This window comes from Pelobates fuscus, chromosome 1, assembly GCF_036172605.1.
Source record: "Pelobates fuscus isolate aPelFus1 chromosome 1, aPelFus1.pri, whole genome shotgun sequence".
In the NCBI taxonomy this organism is placed as follows: Eukaryota; Metazoa; Chordata; class Amphibia; order Anura; family Pelobatidae; genus Pelobates; species Pelobates fuscus.
The window spans coordinates 464,311,867-464,339,612 of record NC_086317.1 but is presented as its reverse complement, the minus strand read 5'-3'; the positions used below and the strand labels follow the sequence as shown (position 1 = coordinate 464,339,612).

The 27,746-nt window shown below is 50.9% G+C and overlaps 13 non-coding genes and 14 pseudogenes across 13 annotated transcripts; all 27 read left to right on the top strand.

Moving 5' to 3' along the window:
• Positions 1-21: 21 nt before the first annotated feature.
• LOC134577445 (5S ribosomal RNA) lies at positions 22-140 on the top strand. Its single transcript, XR_010086011.1, has one exon. It is a non-coding gene; the product is annotated as a 5S ribosomal RNA (ribosomal RNA).
• Positions 141-1,166: 1,026 nt separating this feature from the next.
• LOC134579026 (5S ribosomal RNA) lies at positions 1,167-1,284 on the top strand (annotated as a pseudogene).
• Positions 1,285-2,063: 779 nt separating this feature from the next.
• Positions 2,064-2,172, top strand: LOC134578726 (5S ribosomal RNA; annotated as a pseudogene).
• A 1,047-nt stretch (positions 2,173-3,219) lies between these two features.
• On the top strand, positions 3,220-3,338 carry LOC134578232 (5S ribosomal RNA; annotated as a pseudogene).
• Positions 3,339-4,117: 779 nt separating this feature from the next.
• Positions 4,118-4,236, top strand: LOC134575637 (5S ribosomal RNA). Its single transcript, XR_010085711.1, has one exon. It is a non-coding gene; the product is annotated as a 5S ribosomal RNA (ribosomal RNA).
• A 1,032-nt stretch (positions 4,237-5,268) lies between these two features.
• On the top strand, positions 5,269-5,387 carry LOC134578819 (5S ribosomal RNA; annotated as a pseudogene).
• A 787-nt stretch (positions 5,388-6,174) lies between these two features.
• On the top strand, positions 6,175-6,293 carry LOC134577360 (5S ribosomal RNA). The gene has a single exon (XR_010085992.1). It is a non-coding gene; the product is annotated as a 5S ribosomal RNA (ribosomal RNA).
• Positions 6,294-7,317: 1,024 nt separating this feature from the next.
• On the top strand, positions 7,318-7,436 carry LOC134578221 (5S ribosomal RNA; annotated as a pseudogene).
• A 791-nt stretch (positions 7,437-8,227) lies between these two features.
• On the top strand, positions 8,228-8,346 carry LOC134575572 (5S ribosomal RNA). The gene has a single exon (XR_010085698.1). It is a non-coding gene; the product is annotated as a 5S ribosomal RNA (ribosomal RNA).
• Positions 8,347-9,380: 1,034 nt separating this feature from the next.
• Positions 9,381-9,499, top strand: LOC134578682 (5S ribosomal RNA; annotated as a pseudogene).
• A 771-nt stretch (positions 9,500-10,270) lies between these two features.
• On the top strand, positions 10,271-10,389 carry LOC134577462 (5S ribosomal RNA). The gene has a single exon (XR_010086016.1). It is a non-coding gene; the product is annotated as a 5S ribosomal RNA (ribosomal RNA).
• Positions 10,390-11,425: 1,036 nt separating this feature from the next.
• LOC134578210 (5S ribosomal RNA) lies at positions 11,426-11,544 on the top strand (annotated as a pseudogene).
• Positions 11,545-12,323: 779 nt separating this feature from the next.
• LOC134575512 (5S ribosomal RNA) lies at positions 12,324-12,442 on the top strand. The gene has a single exon (XR_010085684.1). It is a non-coding gene; the product is annotated as a 5S ribosomal RNA (ribosomal RNA).
• A 1,027-nt stretch (positions 12,443-13,469) lies between these two features.
• LOC134578202 (5S ribosomal RNA) lies at positions 13,470-13,588 on the top strand (annotated as a pseudogene).
• A 787-nt stretch (positions 13,589-14,375) lies between these two features.
• Positions 14,376-14,494, top strand: LOC134575449 (5S ribosomal RNA). Its single transcript, XR_010085667.1, has one exon. It is a non-coding gene; the product is annotated as a 5S ribosomal RNA (ribosomal RNA).
• A 1,032-nt stretch (positions 14,495-15,526) lies between these two features.
• On the top strand, positions 15,527-15,645 carry LOC134578196 (5S ribosomal RNA; annotated as a pseudogene).
• Positions 15,646-16,436: 791 nt separating this feature from the next.
• On the top strand, positions 16,437-16,555 carry LOC134575385 (5S ribosomal RNA). Its single transcript, XR_010085641.1, has one exon. It is a non-coding gene; the product is annotated as a 5S ribosomal RNA (ribosomal RNA).
• Positions 16,556-17,583: 1,028 nt separating this feature from the next.
• LOC134578190 (5S ribosomal RNA) lies at positions 17,584-17,702 on the top strand (annotated as a pseudogene).
• A 787-nt stretch (positions 17,703-18,489) lies between these two features.
• Positions 18,490-18,608, top strand: LOC134575321 (5S ribosomal RNA). Its single transcript, XR_010085630.1, has one exon. It is a non-coding gene; the product is annotated as a 5S ribosomal RNA (ribosomal RNA).
• Positions 18,609-19,639: 1,031 nt separating this feature from the next.
• On the top strand, positions 19,640-19,758 carry LOC134578180 (5S ribosomal RNA; annotated as a pseudogene).
• A 791-nt stretch (positions 19,759-20,549) lies between these two features.
• LOC134575260 (5S ribosomal RNA) lies at positions 20,550-20,668 on the top strand. Its single transcript, XR_010085615.1, has one exon. It is a non-coding gene; the product is annotated as a 5S ribosomal RNA (ribosomal RNA).
• A 1,036-nt stretch (positions 20,669-21,704) lies between these two features.
• Positions 21,705-21,823, top strand: LOC134578176 (5S ribosomal RNA; annotated as a pseudogene).
• A 787-nt stretch (positions 21,824-22,610) lies between these two features.
• LOC134575200 (5S ribosomal RNA) lies at positions 22,611-22,729 on the top strand. Its single transcript, XR_010085601.1, has one exon. It is a non-coding gene; the product is annotated as a 5S ribosomal RNA (ribosomal RNA).
• A 1,027-nt stretch (positions 22,730-23,756) lies between these two features.
• On the top strand, positions 23,757-23,875 carry LOC134578833 (5S ribosomal RNA; annotated as a pseudogene).
• Positions 23,876-24,662: 787 nt separating this feature from the next.
• On the top strand, positions 24,663-24,781 carry LOC134575143 (5S ribosomal RNA). Its single transcript, XR_010085589.1, has one exon. It is a non-coding gene; the product is annotated as a 5S ribosomal RNA (ribosomal RNA).
• Positions 24,782-25,811: 1,030 nt separating this feature from the next.
• LOC134578170 (5S ribosomal RNA) lies at positions 25,812-25,930 on the top strand (annotated as a pseudogene).
• Positions 25,931-26,713: 783 nt separating this feature from the next.
• LOC134575103 (5S ribosomal RNA) lies at positions 26,714-26,832 on the top strand. The gene has a single exon (XR_010085577.1). It is a non-coding gene; the product is annotated as a 5S ribosomal RNA (ribosomal RNA).
• The last annotated feature ends 914 nt before the right edge of the window (positions 26,833-27,746 follow it).

The following is a 27,746-nucleotide window of genomic DNA, read 5'->3' as shown; positions in this document are numbered from 1 at the left end:
GGTTAAAGGAGCCTAGTTTCTGCCTACGGCCATACCACCCTGAACACGCCCGATCTCGTCTGATCTCGGAAGCTAAGCAGGGTTGGGCCTGGTTAGTACTTGGATGGGAGACCGCCTGGGAATACCAGGTGTTGTAGGCTTTTGCTTTTTCGATCTCCTACCAGCAGGGGGCGATCTACGCTATGCAATTTCACATTCACTCATTCGGAGGATTTCTTTTTTTTTTTTTTTTTTTTTAAACACACATTTCTTTTCTGGCTTTACGTTTCAGTGTGGCGTTTTTTTCTTTCTTTCTTTCTTTCTTTCTTTCTTTCTTTCTCTCTCGCTTTCTTTTTCTTTTTCCTTCTCTCGTGTTTCTGGACACGAGTAACGAGGCAACAATACAATGTCTTTGAGTGATACAGGATAGAGAGAAGTGGGCAAGCACAAGTCAGTGTTACGGTGGTAAAGTGTCGGTCACAGCAACAACAAAAAACTAAATCAATGCGGTTGGTGATAGGATATGACGCGGTCCAAGAGAAAAGCAGCATTTAAAAAACAAAAAAAGAGAAATGTACAGATATTTCACTTCCATCTATCCACACATACATTGCAGGATGGCAGGCAGAAGTGACATTTAAGTGCAAGCCATAAGCAAGGCTTTCTATACTCCACTACTACGCAGTGCCGGGGCACCACGTAACGACCAGCACAGCCTCTAAAGCACATGCTAGGACCGCAAGGCAGGGCAGACGGGAGACGTATTTGCGCCAGCAGCTGAGCAATCCAAAAGAAGGGCGATGCTTGCAAGTGTATGTGCCCAATCAAGCAGCGGGCCCCAAGCACTTTTAGCCCGCATTACGTAATGCGCGCCGACAAGACTGGTTCCTAACAGTACTGGAGGCAACAGGGCTTCGCTTGCTTTCCCCCTAAAAGACCTAGGAAGCTACAAGTTGGCAGACCCAGGCTCGGCCTGCAGGAAAGAGGCAAAAAGAAAAGGGGGCGCCTAAAAGGCCGCTGCCACTACAGACTGAGCAAGAAGGACCGGGCGGGCTGAAAGACACATGCTCCAGCAGTGAACAAAAGCAACCAGCACTAGCAGCAGCAGCAGCAGCAACAACAAAGGCGGCATCGGGTGGAAGGAGCCTGTGCGCAGGATAAGGGGAGGTAAAGGAAGCCCTGCTGTGGCCTACGCCATACCACCCTTAGCGCGCCCGATCTCGTCTGATCTCGGAAGCTAAGCAGGGTTGGGCCTGTTAGTACCTGTGATGGGAGACCATCTCGGAATACCAGGTGTTGTAGGCATTCAAACACTTTTCGCGCTCTCACTGCATCGCAGACCCAGAGCATGGCCAGTGGAGGCCTGCTGTCTTGTGCCCTTTTGCTGAAGAGGGAGAGGAGAGGGACAGAAAGATTGGGCTCCCGAACAGCACCGAGGGGCATGTTTTGTCAGCAGCGTGGGGCATGTTTTGTCAGCAGCGTGGGCCTGGTTCACTCTACACCCCAAAGCGCTGGAATGAAAAGGCCGCTGCTAGCTGTAGGCTAAAGTAGCCAAGCGGTGTGCACAGCCGAGTAGTGGAGCAACGTTTCCAAAGCAGCACTTGTGGCCTATCTTTAGCAAATTGGTTTTCAAAGGGCTACCATCCCCTGTGTTGCCAACAAACCCCTGTGACAACAGACAGCAGCTTGTCAGTCCGAAGCGGAGAGAGGATCAAGGAGCAAGGATCCTAGGCAGACGCCACGTGCCAATTTTGGGTTGAAGCAAGAGTTATTGCAGTGCGCTGTTGCTTCGAAGTGCGTCACGGCGCAGTCTCACCAGCTTTCTCTGAGACAGAGGTTAGGATTGCATTTCCGAGCAGATCTAGGAGAGGCCTAAGTGCCAGCAGCTGCGCAGTGTAAAGGAAGGAGGTCACTTAGGAGTGTAGGGATAGAAGTAAGAAGTAGGCGTCAAGCGCATTTGTCAGTGGGCCCTTTGAGCAGTGAGTTGCAAGAGCAGCAAATGAAGAAGCTGGGAGGGAGGGAGGGAGGTAGGTGCCTGGGTGTTGAAGAACAGAATAAGAGGAGGTTAAAGGAGCCTAGTTTCTGCCTATGGCCATACCACCCTGAACACGTCTGATCTCGGAAGCTAAGCAGGGTCGGGCCTGGTTAGTACTTGGATGGGAGACCGCCTGGGAATACCAGGTGTTGTAGGCTTTTGCTTTTTCGATCTCCTACCAGCAGGGGGCGATCTACGCTATGCAATTTCACATTCACTCATTCGGAGGATTTCTTTTTTTTTTTTTTTTTTAAAACACACATTTCTTTTCTGGCTTTACGTTTCAGTGTGGCGTTTTTTTCTTTCTTTCTTTCTTTCTTTCTTTCTTTCTTTCTTTCTTTCTTTCTTTCTTTCTCTCTCGCTTTCTTTTTCTTTTTCCTTCTCTCGTGTTTCTGGACACGAGTAACGAGGCAACAATACAATGTCTTTGAGTGATACAGGATAGAGAGAAGTGGGCAAGCACAAGTCAGTGTTACGGTGGTAAAGTGTCGGTCACAGCAACAACAAAAAACTAAATCAATGCGGTTGGTGATAGGATATGACGCGGTCCAAGAGAAAAGCAGCATTTAAAAAACAAAAAAAGAGAAATGTACAGATATTTCACTTCCATCTATCCACACATACATTGCAGGATGGCAGGCAGAAGTGACATTTAAGTTCAAGCCATAAGCAAGGCTTTCTATACTCCACTACTACGCAGTGCCGGGGCACCACGTAACGACCAGCACAGCCTCTAAAGCACATGCTAGGACCGCAAGGCAGGGCAGACGGGAGACGTATTTGCGCCAGCAGCTGAGCAATCCAAAAGAAGGGCGATGCTTGCAAGTGTATGTGCCCAATCAAGCAGCGGGCCCCAAGCACTTTTAGCCCGCATTACGTAATGCGCGCCGACAAGACTGGTTCCTAACAGTACTGGAGGCAACAGGGCTTCGCTTGCTTTCCCCCTAAAAGACCTAGGAAGCTACAAGTTGGCAGACCCAGGCTCGGCCTGCAGGAAAGAGGCAAAAAGAAAAGGGGGCGCCTAAAAGGCCGCTGCCACTACAGACTGAGCAAGAAGGACCGGGCGGGCTGAAAGACACATGCTCCAGCAGTGAACAAAAGCAACCAGCACTAGCAGCAGCAGCAGCAGCAGCAACAACAAAGGCGGCATCGGGTGGAAGGAGCCTGTGCGCAGGATAAGGGGAGGTAAAGGAAGCCCTGCTGTGGCCTACGCCATACCACCCTTAGCGCGCCCGATCTCGTCTGATCTCGGAAGCTAAGCAGGGTTGGGCCTGGTTAGTACCTGTGATGGGAGACCATCTCGGAATACCAGGTGTTGTAGGCATTCGAACACTTTTCGCGCTCTCACTGCATCGCAGACCCAGAGCATGGCCAGTGGAGGCCTGCTGTCTTGTGCCCTTTTGCTGAAGAGGGAGAGGAGAGGGACAGAAAGATTGGGCTCCCGAACAGCACCGAGGGGCATGTTTTGTCAGCAGCGTGGGGCATGTTTTGTCAGCAGCGTGGGCCTGGTTCACTCTACACCCCAAAGCGCTGGAATGAAAAGGCCGCTGCTAGCTGTAGGCTAAAGTAGCCAAGCGGTGTGCACAGCCGAGTAGTGGAGCAACGTTTCCAAAGCAGCACTTGTGGCCTATCTTTAGCAAATTGGTTTTCAAAGGGCTACCATCCCCTGTGTTGCCAACAAACCCCTGTGACAACAGACAGCAGCTTGTCAGTCCGAAGCGGAGAGAGGATCAAGGAGCAAGGATCCTAGGCAGACGCCACGTGCCAATTTTGGGTTGAAGCAAGAGTTATTGCAGTGCGCTGTTGCTTCGAAGTGCGTCACGGCGCAGTCTCACCAGCTTTCTCTGAGACAGAGGTTAGGATTGCATTTCCGAGCAGATCTAGGAGAGGCCTAAGTGCCAGCAGCTGCGCAGTGTAAAGGAAGGAGGTCACTTAGGAGTGTAGGGATAGAAGTAAGAAGTAGGCGTCAAGCGCATTTGTCAGTGGGCCCTTTGAGCAGTGAGTTGCAAGAGCAGCAAATGAAGAAGCTGGGAGGGAGGGAGGGAGGTAGGTGCCTGGGTGTTGAAGAACAGAATAAGAGGAGGTTAAAGGAGCCTAGTTTCTGCCTACGGCCATACCACCCTGAACACGCCCGATCTCGTCTGATCTCGGAAGCTAAGCAGGGTCGGGCCTGGTTAGTACTTGGATGGGAGACCGCCTGGGAATACCAGGTGTTGTAGGCTTTTGCTTTTTCGATCTCCTACCAGCAGGGGGCGATCTACGCTATGCAATTTCACATTCACTCATTCGGAGGATTTCTTTTTTTTTTTTTTTTTTAAAACACACATTTCTTTTCTGGCTTTACGTTTCAGTGTGGCGTTTTTTTCTTTCTTTCTTTCTTTCTTTCTTTCTTTCTTTCTTTCTTTCTCTCTCGCTTTCTTTTTCTTTTTCCTTCTCTCGTGTTTCTGGACACGAGTAACGAGGCAACAATACAATGTCTTTGAGTGATACAGGATAGAGAGAAGTGGGCAAGCACAAGTCAGTGTTACGGTGGTAAAGTGTCGGTCACAGCAACAACAAAAAACTAAATCAATGCGGTTGGTGATAGGATATGACGCGGTCCAAGAGAAAAGCAGCATTTAAAAAACAAAAAAAGAGAAATGTACAGATATTTCACTTCCATCTATCCACACATACATTGCAGGATGGCAGGCAGAAGTGACATTTAAGTGCAAGCCATAAGCAAGGCTTTCTATACTCCACTACTACGCAGTGCCGGGGCACCACGTAACGACCAGCACAGCCTCTAAAGCACATGCTAGGACCGCAAGGCAGGGCAGACGGGAGACGTATTTGCGCCAGCAGCTGAGCAATCCAAAAGAAGGGCGATGCTTGCAAGTGTATGTGCCCAATCAAGCAGCGGGCCCCAAGCACTTTTAGCCCGCATTACGTAATGCGCGCCGACAAGACTGGTTCCTAACAGTACTGGAGGCAACAGGGCTTCGCTTGCTTTCCCCCTAAAAGACCTAGGAAGCTACAAGTTGGCAGACCCAGGCTCGGCCTGCAGGAAAGAGGCAAAAAGAAAAGGGGGCGCCTAAAAGGCCGCTGCCACTACAGACTGAGCAAGAAGGACCGGGCGGGCTGAAAGACACATGCTCCAGCAGTGAACAAAAGCAACCAGCACTAGCAGCAGCAGCAGCAGCAACAACAAAGGCGGCATCGGGTGGAAGGAGCCTGTGCGCAGGATAAGGGGAGGTAAAGGAAGCCCTGCTGTGGCCTACGCCATACCACCCTTAGCGCGCCCGATCTCGTCTGATCTCAGAAGCTAAGCAGGGTTGGGCCTGGTTAGTACCTGTGATGGGAGACCATCTCGGAATACCAGGTGTTGTAGGCATTCGAACACTTTTCGCGCTCTCACTGCATCGCAGACCCAGAGCATGGCCAGTGGAGGCCTGCTGTCTTGTGCCCTTTTGCTGAAGAGGGAGAGGAGAGGGACAGAAAGATTGGGCTCCCGAACAGCACCGAGGGGCATGTTTTGTCAGCAGCGTGGGGCATGTTTTGTCAGCAGCGTGGGCCTGGTTCACTCTACACCCCAAAGCGCTGGAATGAAAAGGCCGCTGCTAGCTGTAGGCTAAAGTAGCCAAGCGGTGTGCACAGCCGAGTAGTGGAGCAACGTTTCCAAAGCAGCACTTGTGGCCTATCTTTAGCAAATTGGTTTTCAAAGGGCTACCATCCCCTGTGTTGCCAACAAACCCCTGTGACAACAGACAGCAGCTTGTCAGTCCGAAGCGGAGAGAGGATCAAGGAGCAAGGATCCTAGGCAGACGCCACGTGCCAATTTTGGGTTGAAGCAAGAGTTATTGCAGTGCGCTGTTGCTTCGAAGTGCGTCACGGCGCAGTCTCACCAGCTTTCTCTGAGACAGAGGTTAGGATTGCATTTCCGAGCAGATCTAGGAGAGGCCTAAGTGCCAGCAGCTGCGCAGTGTAAAGGAAGGAGGTCACTTAGGAGTGTAGGGATAGAAGTAAGAAGTAGGCGTCAAGCGCATTTGTCAGTGGGCCCTTTGAGCAGTGAGTTGCAAGAGCAGCAAATGAAGAAGCTGGGAGGGAGGGAGGGAGGGAGGGAGGTAGGTGCCTGGGTGTTGAAGAACAGAATAAGAGGAGGTTAAAGGAGCCTAGTTTCTGCCTACGGCCATACCACCCTGAACACGCCCGATCTCGTCTGATCTCGGAAGCTAAGCAGGGTCGGGCCTGGTTAGTACTTGAATGGGAGACCGCCTGGGAATACCAGGTGTTGTAGGCTTTTGCTTTTTCGATCTCCTACCAGCAGGGGGCGATCTACGCTATGCAATTTCACATTCACTCATTCGGAGGATTTCTTTTTTTTTTTTTTTTTTAAAACACACATTTCTTTTCTGGCTTTACGTTTCAGTGTGGCGTTTTTTTCTTTCTTTCTTTCTTTCTTTCTTTCTTTCTTTCTCTCTCGCTTTCTTTTTCTTTTTCCTTCTCTCGTGTTTCTGGACACGAGTAACGAGGCAACAATACAATGTCTTTGAGTGATACAGGATAGAGAGAAGTGGGCAAGCACAAGTCAGTGTTACGGTGGTAAAGTGTCGGTCACAGCAACAACAAAAAACTAAATCAATGCGGTTGGTGATAGGATATGACGCGGTCCAAGAGAAAAGCAGCATTTAAAAAACAAAAAAAGAGAAATGTACAGATATTTCACTTCCATCTATCCACACATACATTGCAGGATGGCAGGCAGAAGTGACATTTAAGTGCAAGCCATAAGCAAGGCTTTCTATACTCCACTACTACGCAGTGCCGGGGCACCACGTAACGACCAGCACAGCCTCTAAAGCACATGCTAGGACCGCAAGGCAGGGCAGACGGGAGACGTATTTGCGCCAGCAGCTGAGCAATCCAAAAGAAGGGCGATGCTTGCAAGTGTATGTGCCCAATCAAGCAGCGGGCCCCAAGCACTTTTAGCCCGCATTACGTAATGCGCGCCGACAAGACTGGTTCCTAACAGTACTGGAGGCAACAGGGCTTCGCTTGCTTTCCCCCTAAAAGACCTAGGAAGCTACAAGTTGGCAGACCCAGGCTCGGCCTGCAGGAAAGAGGCAAAAAGAAAAGGGGGCGCCTAAAAGGCCGCTGCCACTACAGACTGAGCAAGAAGGACCGGGCGGGCTGAAAGACACATGCTCCAGCAGTGAACAAAAGCAACCAGCACTAGCAGCAGCAGCAGCAGCAACAACAAAGGCGGCATCGGGTGGAAGGAGCCTGTGCGCAGGATAAGGGGAGGTAAAGGAAGCCCTGCTGTGGCCTACGCCATACCACCCTTAGCGCGCCCGATCTCGTCTGATCTCGGAAGCTAAGCAGGGTTGGGCCTGGTTAGTACCTGTGATGGGAGACCATCTCGGAATACCAGGTGTTGTAGGCATTCGAACACTTTTCGCGCTCTCACTGCATCGCAGACCCAGAGCATGGCCAGTGGAGGCCTGCTGTCTTGTGCCCTTTTGCTGAAGAGGGAGAGGAGAGGGACAGAAAGATTGGGCTCCCGAACAGCACCGAGGGGCATGTTTTGTCAGCAGCGTGGGGCATGTTTTGTCAGCAGCGTGGGCCTGGTTCACTCTACACCCCAAAGCGCTGGAATGAAAAGGCGGCTGCTAGCTGTAGGCTAAAGTAGCCAAGCGGTGTGCACAGCCGAGTAGTGGAGCAACGTTTCCAAAGCAGCACTTGTGGCCTATCTTTAGCAAATTGGTTTTCAAAGGGCTACCATCCCCTGTGTTGCCAACAAACCCCTGTGACAACAGACAGCAGCTTGTCAGTCCGAAGCGGAGAGAGGATCAAGGAGCAAGGATCCTAGGCAGACGCCACGTGCCAATTTTGGGTTGAAGCAAGAGTTATTGCAGTGCGCTGTTGCTTCGAAGTGCGTCACGGCGCAGTCTCACCAGCTTTCTCTGAGACAGAGGTTAGGATTGCATTTCCGAGCAGATCTAGGAGAGGCCTAAGTGCCAGCAGCTGCGCAGTGTAAAGGAAGGAGGTCACTTAGGAGTGTAGGGATAGAAGTAAGAAGTAGGCGTCAAGCGCATTTGTCAGTGGGCCCTTTGAGCAGTGAGTTGCAAGAGCAGCAAATGAAGAAGCTGGGAGGGAGGGAGGGAGGGAGGGAGGGAGGTAGGTGCCTGGGTGTTGAAGAACAGAATAAGAGGAGGTTAAAGGAGCCTAGTTTCTGCCTACGGCCATACCACCCTGAACACGCCCGATCTCGTCTGATCTCGGAAGCTAAGCAGGGTCGGGCCTGGTTAGTACTTGGATGGGAGACCGCCTGGGAATACCAGGTGTTGTAGGCTTTTGCTTTTTCGATCTCCTACCAGCAGGGGGCGATCTACGCTATGCAATTTCACATTCACTCATTCGGAGGATTTCTTTTTTTTTTTTTTTTTTTTTTTTTTTTTAAACACACATTTCTTTTCTGGCTTTACGTTTCAGTGTGGCGTTTTTTTCTTTCTTTCTTTCTTTCTTTCTTTCTTTCTTTCTCTCTCGCTTTCTTTTTCTTTTTCCTTCTCTCGTGTTTCTGGACACGAGTAACGAGGCAACAATACAATGTCTTTGAGTGATACAGGATAGAGAGAAGTGGGCAAGCACAAGTCAGTGTTACGGTGGTAAAGTGTCGGTCACAGCAACAACAAAAAACTAAATCAATGCGGTTGGTGATAGGATATGACGCGGTCCAAGAGAAAAGCAGCATTTAAAAAACAAAAAAAGAGAAATGTACAGATATTTCACTTCCATCTATCCACACATACATTGCAGGATGGCAGGCAGAAGTGACATTTAAGTGCAAGCCATAAGCAAGGCTTTCTATACTCCACTACTACGCAGTGCCGGGGCACCACGTAACGACCAGCACAGCCTCTAAAGCACATGCTAGGACCGCAAGGCAGGGCAGACGGGAGACGTATTTGCGCCAGCAGCTGAGCAATCCAAAAGAAGGGCGATGCTTGCAAGTGTATGTGCCCAATCAAGCAGCGGGCCCCAAGCACTTTTAGCCCGCATTACGTAATGCGCGCCGACAAGACTGGTTCCTAACAGTACTGGAGGCAACAGGGCTTCGCTTGCTTTCCCCCTAAAAGACCTAGGAAGCTACAAGTTGGCAGACCCAGGCTCGGCCTGCAGGAAAGAGGCAAAAAGAAAAGGGGGCGCCTAAAAGGCCGCTGCCACTACAGACTGAGCAAGAAGGACCGGGCGGGCTGAAAGACACATGCTCCAGCAGTGAACAAAAGCAACCAGCACTAGCAGCAGCAGCAGCAGCAACAACAAAGGCGGCATCGGGTGGAAGGAGCCTGTGCGCAGGATAAGGGGAGGTAAAGGAAGCCCTGCTGTGGCCTACGCCATACCACCCTTAGCGCGCCCGATCTCGTCTGATCTCGGAAGCTAAGCAGGGTTGGGCCTGGTTAGTACCTGTGATGGGAGACCATATCGGAATACCAGGTGTTGTAGGCATTCAAACACTTTTCGCGCTCTCACTGCATCGCAGACCCAGAGCATGGCCAGTGGAGGCCTGCTGTCTTGTGCCCTTTTGCTGAAGAGGGAGAGGAGAGGGACAGAAAGATTGGGCTCCCGAACAGCACCGAGGGGCATGTTTTGTCAGCAGCGTGGGGCATGTTTTGTCAGCAGCGTGGGCCTGGTTCACTCTACACCCCAAAGCGCTGGAATGAAAAGGCCGCTGCTAGCTGTAGGCTAAAGTAGCCAAGCGGTGTGCACAGCCGAGTAGTGGAGCAACGTTTCCAAAGCAGCACTTGTGGCCTATCTTTAGCAAATTGGTTTTCAAAGGGCTACCATCCCCTGTGTTGCCAACAAACCCCTGTGACAACAGACAGCAGCTTGTCAGTCCGAAGCAGAGAGAGGATCAAGGAGCAAGGATCCTAGGCAGACGCCACGTGCCAATTTTGGGTTGAAGCAAGAGTTATTGCAGTGCGCTGTTGCTTCGAAGTGCGTCACGGCGCAGTCTCACCAGCTTTCTCTGAGACAGAGGTTAGGATTGCATTTCCGAGCAGATCTAGGAGAGGCCTAAGTGCCAGCAGCTGCGCAGTGTAAAGGAAGGAGGTCACTTAGGAGTGTAGGGATAGAAGTAAGAAGTAGGCGTCAAGCGCATTTGTCAGTGGGCCCTTTGAGCAGTGAGTTGCAAGAGCAGCAAATGAAGAAGCTGGGAGGGAGGTAGGTGCCTGGGTGTTGAAGAACAGAATAAGAGGAGGTTAAAGGAGCCTAGTTTCTGCCTACGGCCATACCACCCTGAACACGCCCGATCTCGTCTGATCTTGGAAGCTAAGCAGGGTCGGGCCTGGTTAGTACTTGGATGGGAGACCGCCTGGGAATACCAGGTGTTGTAGGCTTTTGCTTTTTCGATCTCCTACCAGCAGGGGGCGATCTACGCTATGCAATTTCACATTCACTCATTCGGAGGATTTCTTTTTTTTTTTTTTTTTTTTTTTAAACACACATTTCTTTTCTGGCTTTACGTTTCAGTGTGGCGTTTTTTTCTTTCTTTCTTTCTTTCTTTCTTTCTTTCTTTCTTTCTTTCTCTCTCGCTTTCTTTTTCTTTTTCCTTCTCTCGTGTTTCTGGACACGAGTAACGAGGCAACAATACAATGTCTTTGAGTGATACAGGATAGAGAGAAGTGGGCAAGCACAAGTCAGTGTTACGGTGGTAAAGTGTCGGTCACAGCAACAACAAAAAACTAAATCAATGCGGTTGGTGATAGGATATGACGCGGTCCAAGAGAAAAGCAGCATTTAAAAAACAAAAAAAGAGAAATGTACAGATATTTCACTTCCATCTATCCACACATACATTGCAGGATGGCAGGCAGAAGTGACATTTAAGTGCAAGCCATAAGCAAGGCTTTCTATACTCCACTACTACGCAGTGCCGGGGCACCACGTAACGACCAGCACAGCCTCTAAAGCACATGCTAGGACCGCAAGGCAGGGCAGACGGGAGACGTATTTGCGCCAGCAGCTGAGCAATCCAAAAGAAGGGCGATGCTTGCAAGTGTATGTGCCCAATCAAGCAGCGGGCCCCAAGCACTTTTAGCCCGCATTACGTAATGCGCGCCGACAAGACTGGTTCCTAACAGTACTGGAGGCAACAGGGCTTCGCTTGCTTTCCCCCTAAAAGACCTAGGAAGCTACAAGTTGGCAGACCCAGGCTCGGCCTGCAGGAAAGAGGCAAAAAGAAAAGGGGGCGCCTAAAAGGCCGCTGCCACTACAGACTGAGCAAGAAGGACCGGGCGGGCTGAAAGACACATGCTCCAGCAGTGAACAAAAGCAACCAGCACTAGCAGCAGCAGCAGCAGCAACAACAAAGGCGGCATCGGGTGGAAGGAGCCTGTGCGCAGGATAAGGGGAGGTAAAGGAAGCCCTGCTGTGGCCTACGCCATACCACCCTTAGCGCGCCCGATCTCGTCTGATCTCGGAAGCTAAGCAGGGTTGGGCCTGGTTAGTACCTGTGATGGGAGACCATCTCGGAATACCAGGTGTTGTAGGCATTCAAACACTTTTCGCGCTCTCACTGCATCGCAGACCCAGAGCATGGCCAGTGGAGGCCTGCTGTCTTGTGCCCTTTTGCTGAAGAGGGAGAGGAGAGGGACAGAAAGATTGGGCTCCCGAACAGCACCGAGGGGCATGTTTTGTCAGCAGCGTGGGGCATGTTTTGTCAGCAGCGTGGGCCTGGTTCACTCTACACCCCAAAGCGCTGGAATGAAAAGGCCGCTGCTAGCTGTAGGCTAAAGTAGCCAAGCGGTGTGCACAGCCGAGTAGTGGAGCAACGTTTCCAAAGCAGCACTTGTGGCCTATCTTTAGCAAATTGGTTTTCAAAGGGCTACCATCCCCTGTGTTGCCAACAAACCCCTGTGACAACAGACAGCAGCTTGTCAGTCCGAAGCAGAGAGAGGATCAAGGAGCAAGGATCCTAGGCAGACGCCACGTGCCAATTTTGGGTTGAAGCAAGAGTTATTGCAGTGCGCTGTTGCTTCGAAGTGCGTCACGGCGCAGTCTCACCAGCTTTCTCTGAGACAGAGGTTAGGATTGCATTTCCGAGCAGATCTAGGAGAGGCCTAAGTGCCAGCAGCTGCGCAGTGTAAAGGAAGGAGGTCACTTAGGAGTGTAGGGATAGAAGTAAGAAGTAGGCGTCAAGCGCATTTGTCAGTGGGCCCTTTGAGCAGTGAGTTGCAAGAGCAGCAAATGAAGAAGCTGGGAGGGAGGGAGGGAGGTAGGTGCCTGGGTGTTGAAGAACAGAATAAGAGGAGGTTAAAGGAGCCTAGTTTCTGCCTACGGCCATACCACCCTGAACACGCCCGATCTCGTCTGATCTCGGAAGCTAAGCAGGGTCGGGCCTGGTTAGTACTTGGATGGGAGACCGCCTGGGAATACCAGGTGTTGTAGGCTTTTGCTTTTTCGATCTCCTACCAGCAGGGGGCGATCTACGCTATGCAATTTCACATTCACTCATTCGGAGGATTTCTTTTTTTTTTTTTTTTTTTTTTAAACACACATTTCTTTTCTGGCTTTACGTTTCAGTGTGGCGTTTTTTTCTTTCTTTCTTTCTTTCTTTCTTTCTTTCTTTCTCTCTCGCTTTCTTTTTCTTTTTCCTTCTCTCGTGTTTCTGGACACGAGTAACGAGGCAACAATACAATGTCTTTGAGTGATACAGGATAGAGAGAAGTGGGCAAGCACAAGTCAGTGTTACGGTGGTAAAGTGTCGGTCACAGCAACAACAAAAAACTAAATCAATGCGGTTGGTGATAGGATATGACGCGGTCCAAGAGAAAAGCAGCATTTAAAAAACAAAAAAAGAGAAATGTACAGATATTTCACTTCCATCTATCCACACATACATTGCAGGATGGCAGGCAGAAGTGACATTTAAGTGCAAGCCATAAGCAAGGCTTTCTATACTCCACTACTACGCAGTGCCGGGGCACCACGTAACGACCAGCACAGCCTCTAAAGCACATGCTAGGACCGCAAGGCAGGGCAGACGGGAGACGTATTTGCGCCAGCAGCTGAGCAATCCAAAAGAAGGGCGATGCTTGCAAGTGTATGTGCCCAATCAAGCAGCGGGCCCCAAGCACTTTTAGCCCGCATTACGTAATGCGCGCCGACAAGACTGGTTCCTAACAGTACTGGAGGCAACAGGGCTTCGCTTGCTTTCCCCCTAAAAGACCTAGGAAGCTACAAGTTGGCAGACCCAGGCTCGGCCTGCAGGAAAGAGGCAAAAAGAAAAGGGGGCGCCTAAAAGGCCGCTGCCACTACAGACTGAGCAAGAAGGACCGGGCGGGCTGAAAGACACATGCTCCAGCAGTGAACAAAAGCAACCAGCACTAGCAGCAGCAGCAGCAGCAACAACAAAGGCGGCATCGGGTGGAAGGAGCCTGTGCGCAGGATAAGGGGAGGTAAAGGAAGCCCTGCTGTGGCCTACGCCATACCACCCTTAGCGCGCCCGATCTCGTCTGATCTCGGAAGCTAAGCAGGGTTGGGCCTGGTTAGTACCTGTGATGGGAGACCATCTCGGAATACCAGGTGTTGTAGGCATTCGAACACTTTTCGCGCTCTCACTGCATCGCAGACCCAGAGCATGGCCAGTGGAGGCCTGCTGTCTTGTGCCCTTTTGCTGAAGAGGGAGAGGAGAGGGACAGAAAGATTGGGCTCCCGAACAGCACCGAGGGGCATGTTTTGTCAGCAGCGTGGGGCATGTTTTGTCAGCAGCGTGGGCCTGGTTCACTCTACACCCCAAAGCGCTGGAATGAAAAGGCCGCTGCTAGCTGTAGGCTAAAGTAGCCAAGCGGTGTGCACAGCCGAGTAGTGGAGCAACGTTTCCAAAGCAGCACTTGTGGCCTATCTTTAGCAAATTGGTTTTCAAAGGGCTACCATCCCCTGTGTTGCCAACAAACCCCTGTGACAACAGACAGCAGCTTGTCAGTCCGAAGCAGAGAGAGGATCAAGGAGCAAGGATCCTAGGCAGACGCCACGTGCCAATTTTGGGTTGAAGCAAGAGTTATTGCAGTGCGCTGTTGCTTCGAAGTGCGTCACGGCGCAGTCTCACCAGCTTTCTCTGAGACAGAGGTTAGGATTGCATTTCCGAGCAGATCTAGGAGAGGCCTAAGTGCCAGCAGCTGCGCAGTGTAAAGGAAGGAGGTCACTTAGGAGTGTAGGGATAGAAGTAAGAAGTAGGCGTCAAGCGCATTTGTCAGTGGGCCCTTTGAGCAGTGAGTTGCAAGAGCAGCAAATGAAGAAGCTGGGAGGGAGGGAGGGAGGGAGGGAGGTAGGTGCCTGGGTGTTGAAGAACAGAATAAGAGGAGGTTAAAGGAGCCTAGTTTCTGCCTACGGCCATACCACCCTGAACACGCCCGATCTCGTCTGATCTCGGAAGCTAAGCAGGGTCGGGCCTGGTTAGTACTTGGATGGGAGACCGCCTGGGAATACCAGGTGTTGTAGGCTTTTGCTTTTTCGATCTCCTACCAGCAGGGGGCGATCTACGCTATGCAATTTCACATTCACTCATTCGGAGGATTTCTTTTTTTTTTTTTTTTTTTTTTTAAACACACATTTCTTTTCTGGCTTTACGTTTCAGTGTGGCGTTTTTTTCTTTCTTTCTTTCTTTCTTTCTTTCTTTCTTTCTTTCTCTCTCGCTTTCTTTTTCTTTTTCCTTCTCTCGTGTTTCTGGACACGAGTAACGAGGCAACAATACAATGTCTTTGAGTGATACAGGATAGAGAGAAGTGGGCAAGCACAAGTCAGTGTTACGGTGGTAAAGTGTCGGTCACAGCAACAACAAAAAACTAAATCAATGCGGTTGGTGATAGGATATGACGCGGTCCAAGAGAAAAGCAGCATTTAAAAAACAAAAAAAGAGAAATGTACAGATATTTCACTTCCATCTATCCACACATACATTGCAGGATGGCAGGCAGAAGTGACATTTAAGTGCAAGCCATAAGCAAGGCTTTCTATACTCCACTACTACGCAGTGCCGGGGCACCACGTAACGACCAGCACAGCCTCTAAAGCACATGCTAGGACCGCAAGGCAGGGCAGACGGGAGACGTATTTGCGCCAGCAGCTGAGCAATCCAAAAGAAGGGCGATGCTTGCAAGTGTATGTGCCCAATCAAGCAGCGGGCCCCAAGCACTTTTAGCCCGCATTACGTAATGCGCGCCGACAAGACTGGTTCCTAACAGTACTGGAGGCAACAGGGCTTCGCTTGCTTTCCCCCTAAAAGACCTAGGAAGCTACAAGTTGGCAGACCCAGGCTCGGCCTGCAGGAAAGAGGCAAAAAGAAAAGGGGGCGCCTAAAAGGCCGCTGCCACTACAGACTGAGCAAGAAGGACCGGGCGGGCTGAAAGACACATGCTCCAGCAGTGAACAAAAGCAACCAGCACTAGCAGCAGCAGCAGCAGCAACAACAAAGGCGGCATCGGGTGGAAGGAGCCTGTGCGCAGGATAAGGGGAGGTAAAGGAAGCCCTGCTGTGGCCTACGCCATACCACCCTTAGCGCGCCCGATCTCGTCTGATCTCGGAAGCTAAGCAGGGTTGGGCCTGGTTAGTACCTGTGATGGGAGACCATCTCGGAATACCAGGTGTTGTAGGCATTCAAACACTTTTCGCGCTCTCACTGCATCGCAGACCCAGAGCATGGCCAGTGGAGGCCTGCTGTCTTGTGCCCTTTTGCTGAAGAGGGAGAGGAGAGGGACAGAAAGATTGGGCTCCCGAACAGCACCGAGGGGCATGTTTTGTCAGCAGCGTGGGGCATGTTTTGTCAGCAGCGTGGGCCTGGTTCACTCTACACCCCAAAGCGCTGGAATGAAAAGGCCGCTGCTAGCTGTAGGCTAAAGTAGCCAAGCGGTGTGCACAGCCGAGTAGTGGAGCAACGTTTCCAAAGCAGCACTTGTGGCCTATCTTTAGCAAATTGGTTTTCAAAGGGCTACCATCCCCTGTGTTGCCAACAAACCCCTGTGACAACAGACAGCAGCTTGTCAGTCCGAAGCAGAGAGAGGATCAAGGAGCAAGGATCCTAGGCAGACGCCACGTGCCAATTTTGGGTTGAAGCAAGAGTTATTGCAGTGCGCTGTTGCTTCGAAGTGCGTCACGGCGCAGTCTCACCAGCTTTCTCTGAGACAGAGGTTAGGATTGCATTTCCGAGCAGATCTAGGAGAGGCCTAAGTGCCAGCAGCTGCGCAGTGTAAAGGAAGGAGGTCACTTAGGAGTGTAGGGATAGAAGTAAGAAGTAGGCGTCAAGCGCATTTGTCAGTGGGCCCTTTGAGCAGTGAGTTGCAAGAGCAGCAAATGAAGAAGCTGGGAGGGAGGGAGGGAGGGAGGGAGGGAGGTAGGTGCCTGGGTGTTGAAGAACAGAATAAGAGGAGGTTAAAGGAGCCTAGTTTCTGCCTACGGCCATACCACCCTGAACACGCCCGATCTCGTCTGATCTCGGAAGCTAAGCAGGGTCGGGCCTGGTTAGTACTTGGATGGGAGACCGCCTGGGAATACCAGGTGTTGTAGGCTTTTGCTTTTTCGATCTCCTACCAGCAGGGGGCGATCTACGCTATGCAATTTCACATTCACTCATTCGGAGGATTTCTTTTTTTTTTTTTTTTTTTTTTTAAACACACATTTCTTTTCTGGCTTTACGTTTCAGTGTGGCGTTTTTTTCTTTCTTTCTTTCTTTCTTTCTTTCTTTCTTTCTCTCTCGCTTTCTTTTTCTTTTTCCTTCTCTCGTGTTTCTGGACACGAGTAACGAGGCAACAATACAATGTCTTTGAGTGATACAGGATAGAGAGAAGTGGGCAAGCACAAGTCAGTGTTACGGTGGTAAAGTGTCGGTCACAGCAACAACAAAAAACTAAATCAATGCGGTTGGTGATAGGATATGACGCGGTCCAAGAGAAAAGCAGCATTTAAAAAACAAAAAAAGAGAAATGTACAGATATTTCACTTCCATCTATCCACACATACATTGCAGGATGGCAGGCAGAAGTGACATTTAAGTGCAAGCCATAAGCAAGGCTTTCTATACTCCACTACTACGCAGTGCCGGGGCACCACGTAACGACCAGCACAGCCTCTAAAGCACATGCTAGGACCGCAAGGCAGGGCAGACGGGAGACGTATTTGCGCCAGCAGCTGAGCAATCCAAAAGAAGGGCGATGCTTGCAAGTGTATGTGCCCAATCAAGCAGCGGGCCCCAAGCACTTTTAGCCCGCATTACGTAATGCGCGCCGACAAGACTGGTTCCTAACAGTACTGGAGGCAACAGGGCTTCGCTTGCTTTCCCCCTAAAAGACCTAGGAAGCTACAAGTTGGCAGACCCAGGCTCGGCCTGCAGGAAAGAGGCAAAAAGAAAAGGGGGCGCCTAAAAGGCCGCTGCCACTACAGACTGAGCAAGAAGGACCGGGCGGGCTGAAAGACACATGCTCCAGCAGTGAACAAAAGCAACCAGCACTAGCAGCAGCAGCAGCAGCAACAACAAAGGCGGCATCGGGTGGAAGGAGCCTGTGCGCAGGATAAGGGGAGGTAAAGGAAGCCCTGCTGTGGCCTACGCCATACCACCCTTAGCGCGCCCGATCTCGTCTGATCTCGGAAGCTAAGCAGGGTTGGGCCTGGTTAGTACCTGTGATGGGAGACCATCTCGGAATACCAGGTGTTGTAGGCATTCAAACACTTTTCGCGCTCTCACTGCATCGCAGACCCAGAGCATGGCCAGTGGAGGCCTGCTGTCTTGTGCCCTTTTGCTGAAGAGGGAGAGGAGAGGGACAGAAAGATTGGGCTCCCGAACAGCACCGAGGGGCATGTTTTGTCAGCAGCGTGGGGCATGTTTTGTCAGCAGCGTGGGCCTGGTTCACTCTACACCCCAAAGCGCTGGAATGAAAAGGCCGCTGCTAGCTGTAGGCTAAAGTAGCCAAGCGGTGTGCACAGCCGAGTAGTGGAGCAACGTTTCCAAAGCAGCACTTGTGGCCTATCTTTAGCAAATTGGTTTTCAAAGGGCTACCATCCCCTGTGTTGCCAACAAACCCCTGTGACAACAGACAGCAGCTTGTCAGTCCGAAGCAGAGAGAGGATCAAGGAGCAAGGATCCTAGGCAGACGCCACGTGCCAATTTTGGGTTGAAGCAAGAGTTATTGCAGTGCGCTGTTGCTTCGAAGTGCGTCACGGCGCAGTCTCACCAGCTTTCTCTGAGACAGAGGTTAGGATTGCATTTCCGAGCAGATCTAGGAGAGGCCTAAGTGCCAGCAGCTGCGCAGTGTAAAGGAAGGAGGTCACTTAGGAGTGTAGGGATAGAAGTAAGAAGTAGGCGTCAAGCGCATTTGTCAGTGGGCCCTTTGAGCAGTGAGTTGCAAGAGCAGCAAATGAAGAAGCTGGGAGGGAGGGAGGGAGGGAGGGAGGTAGGTGCCTGGGTGTTGAAGAACAGAATAAGAGGAGGTTAAAGGAGCCTAGTTTCTGCCTACGGCCATACCACCCTGAACACGCCCGATCTCGTCTGATCTCGGAAGCTAAGCAGGGTCGGGCCTGGTTAGTACTTGGATGGGAGACCGCCTGGGAATACCAGGTGTTGTAGGCTTTTGCTTTTTCGATCTCCTACCAGCAGGGGGCGATCTACGCTATGCAATTTCACATTCACTCATTCGGAGGATTTCTTTTTTTTTTTTTTTTTTTTTTAAACACACATTTCTTTTCTGGCTTTACGTTTCAGTGTGGCGTTTTTTTCTTTCTTTCTTTCTTTCTTTCTTTCTTTCTTTCTTTCTCTCTCGCTTTCTTTTTCTTTTTCCTTCTCTCGTGTTTCTGGACACGAGTAACGAGGCAACAATACAATGTCTTTGAGTGATACAGGATAGAGAGAAGTGGGCAAGCACAAGTCAGTGTTACGGTGGTAAAGTGTCGGTCACAGCAACAACAAAAAACTAAATCAATGCGGTTGGTGATAGGATATGACGCGGTCCAAGAGAAAAGCAGCATTTAAAAAACAAAAAAAGAGAAATGTACAGATATTTCACTTCCATCTATCCACACATACATTGCAGGATGGCAGGCAGAAGTGACATTTAAGTGCAAGCCATAAGCAAGGCTTTCTATACTCCACTACTACGCAGTGCCGGGGCACCACGTAACGACCAGCACAGCCTCTAAAGCACATGCTAGGACCGCAAGGCAGGGCAGACGGGAGACGTATTTGCGCCAGCAGCTGAGCAATCCAAAAGAAGGGCGATGCTTGCAAGTGTATGTGCCCAATCAAGCAGCGGGCCCCAAGCACTTTTAGCCCGCATTACGTAATGCGCGCCGACAAGACTGGTTCCTAACAGTACTGGAGGCAACAGGGCTTCGCTTGCTTTCCCCCTAAAAGACCTAGGAAGCTACAAGTTGGCAGACCCAGGCTCGGCCTGCAGGAAAGAGGCAAAAAGAAAAGGGGGCGCCTAAAAGGCCGCTGCCACTACAGACTGAGCAAGAAGGACCGGGCGGGCTGAAAGACACATGCTCCAGCAGTGAACAAAAGCAACCAGCACTAGCAGCAGCAGCAGCAGCAACAACAAAGGCGGCATCGGGTGGAAGGAGCCTGTGCGCAGGATAAGGGGAGGTAAAGGAAGCCCTGCTGTGGCCTACGCCATACCACCCTTAGCGCGCCCGATCTCGTCTGATCTCGGAAGCTAAGCAGGGTTGGGCCTGGTTAGTACCTGTGATGGGAGACCATCTCGGAATACCAGGTGTTGTAGGCATTCGAACACTTTTCGCGCTCTCACTGCATCGCAGACCCAGAGCATGGCCAGTGGAGGCCTGCTGTCTTGTGCCCTTTTGCTGAAGAGGGAGAGGAGAGGGACAGAAAGATTGGGCTCCCGAACAGCACCGAGGGGCATGTTTTGTCAGCAGCGTGGGGCATGTTTTGTCAGCAGCGTGGGCCTGGTTCACTCTACACCCCAAAGCGCTGGAATGAAAAGGCCGCTGCTAGCTGTAGGCTAAAGTAGCCAAGCGGTGTGCACAGCCGAGTAGTGGAGCAACGTTTCCAAAGCAGCACTTGTGGCCTATCTTTAGCAAATTGGTTTTCAAAGGGCTACCATCCCCTGTGTTGCCAACAAACCCCTGTGACAACAGACAGCAGCTTGTCAGTCCGAAGCAGAGAGAGGATCAAGGAGCAAGGATCCTAGGCAGACGCCACGTGCCAATTTTGGGTTGAAGCAAGAGTTATTGCAGTGCGCTGTTGCTTCGAAGTGCGTCACGGCGCAGTCTCACCAGCTTTCTCTGAGACAGAGGTTAGGATTGCATTTCCGAGCAGATCTAGGAGAGGCCTAAGTGCCAGCAGCTGCGCAGTGTAAAGGAAGGAGGTCACTTAGGAGTGTAGGGATAGAAGTAAGAAGTAGGCGTCAAGCGCATTTGTCAGTGGGCCCTTTGAGCAGTGAGTTGCAAGAGCAGCAAATGAAGAAGCTGGGAGGGAGGGAGGGAGGGAGGGAGGGAGGTAGGTGCCTGGGTGTTGAAGAACAGAATAAGAGGAGGTTAAAGGAGCCTAGTTTCTGCCTACGGCCATACCACCCTGAACACGCCCGATCTCGTCTGATCTCGGAAGCTAAGCAGGGTCGGGCCTGGTTAGTACTTGGATGGGAGACCGCCTGGGAATACCAGGTGTTGTAGGCTTTTGCTTTTTCGATCTCCTACCAGCAGGGGGCGATCTACGCTATGCAATTTCACATTCACTCATTCGGAGGATTTCTTTTTTTTTTTTTTTTTTTTTTTAAACACACATTTCTTTTCTGGCTTTACGTTTCAGTGTGGCGTTTTTTTCTTTCTTTCTTTCTTTCTTTCTTTCTTTCTTTCTTTCTTTCTCTCTCGCTTTCTTTTTCTTTTTCCTTCTCTCGTGTTTCTGGACACGAGTAACGAGGCAACAATACAATGTCTTTGAGTGATACAGGATAGAGAGAAGTGGGCAAGCACAAGTCAGTGTTACGGTGGTAAAGTGTCGGTCACAGCAACAACAAAAAACTAAATCAATGCGGTTGGTGATAGGATATGACGCGGTCCAAGAGAAAAGCAGCATTTAAAAAACAAAAAAAGAGAAATGTACAGATATTTCACTTCCATCTATCCACACATACATTGCAGGATGGCAGGCAGAAGTGACATTTAAGTGCAAGCCATAAGCAAGGCTTTCTATACTCCACTACTACGCAGTGCCGGGGCACCACGTAACGACCAGCACAGCCTCTAAAGCACATGCTAGGACCGCAAGGCAGGGCAGACGGGAGACGTATTTGCGCCAGCAGCTGAGCAATCCAAAAGAAGGGCGATGCTTGCAAGTGTATGTGCCCAATCAAGCAGCGGGCCCCAAGCACTTTTAGCCCGCATTACGTAATGCGCGCCGACAAGACTGGTTCCTAACAGTACTGGAGGCAACAGGGCTTCGCTTGCTTTCCCCCTAAAAGACCTAGGAAGCTACAAGTTGGCAGACCCAGGCTCGGCCTGCAGGAAAGAGGCAAAAAGAAAAGGGGGCGCCTAAAAGGCCGCTGCCACTACAGACTGAGCAAGAAGGACCGGGCGGGCTGAAAGACACATGCTCCAGCAGTGAACAAAAGCAACCAGCACTAGCAGCAGCAGCAGCAGCAACAACAAAGGCGGCATCGGGTGGAAGGAGCCTGTGCGCAGGATAAGGGGAGGTAAAGGAAGCCCTGCTGTGGCCTACGCCATACCACCCTTAGCGCGCCCGATCTCGTCTGATCTCGGAAGCTAAGCAGGGTTGGGCCTGGTTAGTACCTGTGATGGGAGACCATCTCGGAATACCAGGTGTTGTAGGCATTCAAACACTTTTCGCGCTCTCACTGCATCGCAGACCCAGAGCATGGCCAGTGGAGGCCTGCTGTCTTGTGCCCTTTTGCTGAAGAGGGAGAGGAGAGGGACAGAAAGATTGGGCTCCCGAACAGCACCGAGGGGCATGTTTTGTCAGCAGCGTGGGGCATGTTTTGTCAGCAGCGTGGGCCTGGTTCACTCTACACCCCAAAGCGCTGGAATGAAAAGGCCGCTGCTAGCTGTAGGCTAAAGTAGCCAAGCGGTGTGCACAGCCGAGTAGTGGAGCAACGTTTCCAAAGCAGCACTTGTGGCCTATCTTTAGCAAATTGGTTTTCAAAGGGCTACCATCCCCTGTGTTGCCAACAAACCCCTGTGACAACAGACAGCAGCTTGTCAGTCCGAAGCAGAGAGAGGATCAAGGAGCAAGGATCCTAGGCAGACGCCACGTGCCAATTTTGGGTTGAAGCAAGAGTTATTGCAGTGCGCTGTTGCTTCGAAGTGCGTCACGGCGCAGTCTCACCAGCTTTCTCTGAGACAGAGGTTAGGATTGCATTTCCGAGCAGATCTAGGAGAGGCCTAAGTGCCAGCAGCTGCGCAGTGTAAAGGAAGGAGGTCACTTAGGAGTGTAGGGATAGAAGTAAGAAGTAGGCGTCAAGCGCATTTGTCAGTGGGCCCTTTGAGCAGTGAGTTGCAAGAGCAGCAAATGAAGAAGCTGGGAGGGAGGGAGGGAGGGAGGGAGGTAGGTGCCTGGGTGTTGAAGAACAGAATAAGAGGAGGTTAAAGGAGCCTAGTTTCTGCCTACGGCCATACCACCCTGAACACGCCCGATCTCGTCTGATCTCGGAAGCTAAGCAGGGTCGGGCCTGGTTAGTACTTGGATGGGAGACCGCCTGGGAATACCAGGTGTTGTAGGCTTTTGCTTTTTCGATCTCCTACCAGCAGGGGGCGATCTACGCTATGCAATTTCACATTCACTCATTCGGAGGATTTCTTTTTTTTTTTTTTTTTTTTTTAAACACACATTTCTTTTCTGGCTTTACGTTTCAGTGTGGCGTTTTTTTCTTTCTTTCTTTCTTTCTTTCTTTCTTTCTTTCTCTCTCGCTTTCTTTTTCTTTTTCCTTCTCTCGTGTTTCTGGACACGAGTAACGAGGCAACAATACAATGTCTTTGAGTGATACAGGATAGAGAGAAGTGGGCAAGCACAAGTCAGTGTTACGGTGGTAAAGTGTCGGTCACAGCAACAACAAAAAACTAAATCAATGCGGTTGGTGATAGGATATGACGCGGTCCAAGAGAAAAGCAGCATTTAAAAAACAAAAAAAGAGAAATGTACAGATATTTCACTTCCATCTATCCACACATACATTGCAGGATGGCAGGCAGAAGTGACATTTAAGTGCAAGCCATAAGCAAGGCTTTCTATACTCCACTACTACGCAGTGCCGGGGCACCACGTAACGACCAGCACAGCCTCTAAAGCACATGCTAGGACCGCAAGGCAGGGCAGACGGGAGACGTATTTGCGCCAGCAGCTGAGCAATCCAAAAGAAGGGCGATGCTTGCAAGTGTATGTGCCCAATCAAGCAGCGGGCCCCAAGCACTTTTAGCCCGCATTACGTAATGCGCGCCGACAAGACTGGTTCCTAACAGTACTGGAGGCAACAGGGCTTCGCTTGCTTTCCCCCTAAAAGACCTAGGAAGCTACAAGTTGGCAGACCCAGGCTCGGCCTGCAGGAAAGAGGCAAAAAGAAAAGGGGGCGCCTAAAAGGCCGCTGCCACTACAGACTGAGCAAGAAGGACCGGGCGGGCTGAAAGACACATGCTCCAGCAGTGAACAAAAGCAACCAGCACTAGCAGCAGCAGCAGCAGCAACAACAAAGGCGGCATCGGGTGGAAGGAGCCTGTGCGCAGGATAAGGGGAGGTAAAGGAAGCCCTGCTGTGGCCTACGCCATACCACCCTTAGCGCGCCCGATCTCGTCTGATCTCGGAAGCTAAGCAGGGTTGGGCCTGGTTAGTACCTGTGATGAGAGACCATCTCGGAATACCAGGTGTTGTAGGCATTCAAACACTTTTCGCGCTCTCACTGCATCGCAGACCCAGAGCATGGCCAGTGGAGGCCTGCTGTCTTGTGCCCTTTTGCTGAAGAGGGAGAGGAGAGGGACAGAAAGATTGGGCTCCCGAACAGCACCGAGGGGCATGTTTTGTCAGCAGCGTGGGGCATGTTTTGTCAGCAGCGTGGGCCTGGTTCACTCTACACCCCAAAGCGCTGGAATGAAAAGGCCGCTGCTAGCTGTAGGCTAAAGTAGCCAAGCGGTGTGCACAGCCGAGTAGTGGAGCAACGTTTCCAAAGCAGCACTTGTGGCCTATCTTTAGCAAATTGGTTTTCAAAGGGCTACCATCCCCTGTGTTGCCAACAAACCCCTGTGACAACAGACAGCAGCTTGTCAGTCTGAAGCGGAGAGAGGATCAAGGAGCAAGGATCCTAGGCAGACGCCACGTGCCAATTTTGGGTTGAAGCAAGAGTTATTGCAGTGCGCTGTTGCTTCGAAGTGCGTCACGGCGCAGTCTCACCAGCTTTCTCTGAGACAGAGGTTAGGATTGCATTTCCGAGCAGATCTAGGAGAGGCCTAAGTGCCAGCAGCTGCGCAGTGTAAAGGAAGGAGGTCACTTAGGAGTGTAGGGATAGAAGTAAGAAGTAGGCGTCAAGCGCATTTGTCAGTGGGCCCTTTGAGCAGTGAGTTGCAAGAGCAGCAAATGAAGAAGCTGGGAGGGAGGGAGGGAGGGAGGGAGGTAGGTGCCTGGGTGTTGAAGAACAGAATAAGAGGAGGTTAAAGGAGCCTAGTTTCTGCCTACGGCCATACCACCCTGAACACGCCCGATCTCGTCTGATCTCGGAAGCTAAGCAGGGTCGGGCCTGGTTAGTACTTGGATGGGAGACCGCCTGGGAATACCAGGTGTTGTAGGCTTTTGCTTTTTCGATCTCCTACCAGCAGGGGGCGATCTACGCTATGCAATTTCACATTCACTCATTCGGAGGATTTCTTTTTTTTTTTTTTTTTTTTTTTTTAAACACACATTTCTTTTCTGGCTTTACGTTTCAGTGTGGCGTTTTTTTCTTTCTTTCTTTCTTTCTTTCTTTCTTTCTTTCTCTTTCGCTTTCTTTTTCTTTTTCCTTCTCTCGTGTTTCTGGACACGAGTAACGAGGCAACAATACAATGTCTTTGAGTGATACAGGATAGAGAGAAGTGGGCAAGCACAAGTCAGTGTTACGGTGGTAAAGTGTCGGTCACAGCAACAACAAAAAACTAAATCAATGCGGTTGGTGATAGGATATGACGCGGTCCAAGAGAAAAGCAGCATTTAAAAAACAAAAAGAGAGAAATGTACAGATATTTCACTTCCATCTATCCACACATACATTGCAGGATGGCAGGCAGAAGTGACATTTAAGTGCAAGCCATAAGCAAGGCTTTCTATACTCCACTACTACGCAGTGCCGGGGCACCACGTAACGACCAGCACAGCCTCTAAAGCACATGCTAGGACCGCAAGGCAGGGCAGACGGGAGACGTATTTGCGCCAGCAGCTGAGCAATCCAAAAGAAGGGCGATGCTTGCAAGTGTATGTGCCCAATCAAGCAGCGGGCCCCAAGCACTTTTAGCCCGCATTACGTAATGCGCGCCGACAAGACTGGTTCCTAACAGTACTGGAGGCAACAGGGCTTCGCTTGCTTTCCCCCTAAAAGACCTAGGAAGCTACAAGTTGGCAGACCCAGGCTCGGCCTGCAGGAAAGAGGCAAAAAGAAAAGGGGGCGCCTAAAAGGCCGCTGCCACTACAGACTGAGCAAGAAGGACCGGGCGGGCTGAAAGACACATGCTCCAGCAGTGAACAAAAGCAACCAGCACTAGCAGCAGCAGCAGCAGCAACAACAAAGGCGGCATCGGGTGGAAGGAGCCTGTGCGCAGGATAAGGGGAGGTAAAGGAAGCCCTGCTGTGGCCTACGCCATACCACCCTTAGCGCGCCCGATCTCGTCTGATCTCGGAAGCTAAGCAGGGTTGGGCCTGGTTAGTACCTGTGATGGGAGACCATCTCGGAATACCAGGTGTTGTAGGCATTCGAACACTTTTCGCGCTCTCACTGCATCGCAGACCCAGAGCATGGCCAGTGGAGGCCTGCTGTCTTGTGCCCTTTTGCTGAAGAGGGAGAGGAGAGGGACAGAAAGATTGGGCTCCCGAACAGCACCGAGGGGCATGTTTTGTCAGCAGCGTGGGGCATGTTTTGTCAGCAGCGTGGGCCTGGTTCACTCTACACCCCAAAGCGCTGGAATGAAAAGGCCGCTGCTAGCTGTAGGCTAAAGTAGCCAAGCGGTGTGCACAGCCGAGTAGTGGAGCAACGTTTCCAAAGCAGCACTTGTGGCCTATCTTTAGCAAATTGGTTTTCAAAGGGCTACCATCCCCTGTGTTGCCAACAAACCCCTGTGACAACAGACAGCAGCTTGTCAGTCCGAAGCGGAGAGAGGATCAAGGAGCAAGGATCCTAGGCAGACGCCACGTGCCAATTTTGGGTTGAAGCAAGAGTTATTGCAGTGCGCTGTTGCTTCGAAGTGCGTCACGGCGCAGTCTCACCAGCTTTCTCTGAGACAGAGGTTAGGATTGCATTTCCGAGCAGATCTAGGAGAGGCCTAAGTGCCAGCAGCTGCGCAGTGTAAAGGAAGGAGGTCACTTAGGAGTGTAGGGATAGAAGTAAGAAGTAGGCGTCAAGCGCATTTGTCAGTGGGCCCTTTGAGCAGTGAGTTGCAAGAGCAGCAAATGAAGAAGCTGGGAGGGAGGGAGGGAGGGAGGTAGGTGCCTGGGTGTTGAAGAACAGAATAAGAGGAGGTTAAAGGAGCCTAGTTTCTGCCTACGGCCATACCACCCTGAACACGCCCGATCTCGTCTGATCTCGGAAGCTAAGCAGGGTCGGGCCTGGTTAGTACTTGGATGGGAGACCGCCTGGGAATACCAGGTGTTGTAGGCTTTTGCTTTTTCGATCTCCTACCAGCAGGGGGCGATCTACGCTATGCAATTTCACATTCACTCATTCGGAGGATTTCTTTTTTTTTTTTTTTTTTAAAACACGCATTTCTTTTCTGGCTTTACGTTTCAGTGTGGCGTTTTTTTCTTTCTTTCTTTCTTTCTTTCTTTCTTTCTTTCTTTCTTTCTTTCTCTCTCGCTTTCTTTTTCTTTTTCCTTCTCTCGTGTTTCTGGACACGAGTAACGAGGCAACAATACAATGTCTTTGAGTGATACAGGATAGAGAGAAGTGGGCAAGCACAAGTCAGTGTTACGGTGGTAAAGTGTCGGTCACAGCAACAACAAAAAACTAAATCAATGCGGTTGGTGATAGGATATGACGCGGTCCAAGAGAAAAGCAGCATTTAAAAAACAAAAAAAGAGAAATGTACAGATATTTCACTTCCATCTATCCACACATACATTGCAGGATGGCAGGCAGAAGTGACATTTAAGTGCAAGCCATAAGCAAGGCTTTCTATACTCCACTACTACGCAGTGCCGGGGCACCACGTAACGACCAGCACAGCCTCTAAAGCACATGCTAGGACCGCAAGGCAGGGCAGACGGGAGACGTATTTGCGCCAGCAGCTGAGCAATCCAAAAGAAGGGCGATGCTTGCAAGTGTATGTGCCCAATCAAGCAGCGGGCCCCAAGCACTTTTAGCCCGCATTACGTAATGCGCGCCGACAAGACTGGTTCCTAACAGTACTGGAGGCAACAGGGCTTCGCTTGCTTTCCCCCTAAAAGACCTAGGAAGCTACAAGTTGGCAGACCCAGGCTCGGCCTGCAGGAAAGAGGCAAAAAGAAAAGGGGGCGCCTAAAAGGCCGCTGCCACTACAGACTGAGCAAGAAGGACCGGGCGGGCTGAAAGACACA